General features: G+C 33.3%; 1 non-coding gene across 1 annotated transcript; it reads left to right on the forward strand.

The window, feature by feature from the left end:
• Positions 1–1,138: 1,138 nt before the first annotated feature.
• LOC149497519 (small nucleolar RNA R71) lies at positions 1,139–1,245 on the forward strand. Its single transcript, XR_016320277.1, has one exon. It is a non-coding gene; the product is annotated as a small nucleolar RNA R71 (small nucleolar RNA).
• The last annotated feature ends 200 nt before the right edge of the window (positions 1,246–1,445 follow it).

Consider the following 1,445-nt stretch of genomic DNA (forward strand, 5'->3'; position numbering starts at 1 on the left):
CAAATCATTTCATATAATATTCCCAATTGTCACAAAATAGTATAAACTTCACAAAATCAAAAAGTTTAACAAAGTAATTGTGTTTATGAACACTAACCTTTAAAACAAGCTTTAACAAGCTTTAATCAAAGCTTCTCAAGCTTTGGTCTTGCCCTTATCTTTGTTAGAAGGCTCTCCACCCTTTGACCCAAGTAGGAAAATCACCAAATTCCTTGAAATTAGTCACCAAATATTACTTCTCTAGCTTCACTCTCTAAGATTAATTACTTAAATCAAGTTGGATGGGTGAATTTGATGTGTTTACTAAGTAAGAATTGAAGAAAATGAAGAAGAAGAAGAAGAAGAAGAAGGAGGAGAAGGAGGAGACGTGTAGAGAAGAAGAAGAAGGACAAATTTTGTTGCTCAATAATTGATGGTTGCCTTTAATAAAGCAACTAAGGGGTATTTTGGTCTTTTCCCCAAATTGGATGGCTAAGATTAAGTCACTACTAATCTAATGGCCCCAAATATTCTCCAATGAAATTCCTTCAAAATATTATATATCTCTACAAAACTCTCTCATTTATTCCATAAAAATAATTCCTCCAATTTCCTTAATTAATAAAGCATCATAATTCACTATTCACTAATTCTCTAAATGCTCCAAAAATATTCATTACTTACTTTCTACCCATAAAAATCATGCATACATACTCTAAAATTATTAAAGAAAATATTAAACATATATAATAATTTTTCCGGACCAAAATAATACCGACTCCTGGACCGGTAGTACTATTGACAGACCGGTTGTACTATTCATGGACCGGTAAATCACTATCCATTCATAGTTAATTATACTCAATATCTTCCTCGGGTCTAAATAAAATATTATCCCCCTCTCTGTAGCACCATTCATGACCCGATAAAATAATATCATTTTAAGATTTGAAAATTTTGGGGCGTTACATAGACCCCTGTAGACTTTTTTCTTTCGGAGCTATTTTTGTAATGACTATTACTTGCCATCTCTTCTATCAGGTCATATGCCTCATCAATTTCTTTTCTTTCAAAAGATCAACCTATAGCTGCATCTAGAGTAATTTTAATGTTAGGGGATAATGCATTATAAAAAGTTTGTACTTGTAACTACTTAGGCAAACTGTGATGTGGGCACTTGCTTAATAAGTCGTTAAATCTTTCCCAAGCTTCGTACAAACTCTCTTGATCATGGTGGACAAAGGTCATTATCTCATTGTGTAGTTTTGTGGTCTTTGAAGATGGAAAGAATTTTGCTAAAAATTTTTGGGCTAATTCCTCCCATGTTGTAGAACTTCTAGCAGGGCATGATTGTAACCAGGATCGTGCTTTGTCCCTCAGAGTGAAAGGGAAGAGTCTTAGTTTTATGGCATCCTCAGAAACACCATTTTGTTTGAAGATATTGCAAATCTCCAAGAAATTTGTGA

This window comes from Jatropha curcas, chromosome 3 (genome assembly GCF_041381405.1).
Source record: "Jatropha curcas cultivar XTBG-Jc1 chromosome 3, XTBG_Jcur_1.0, whole genome shotgun sequence".
Lineage (NCBI taxonomy): Eukaryota > Viridiplantae > Streptophyta > Magnoliopsida > Malpighiales > Euphorbiaceae > Jatropha > Jatropha curcas.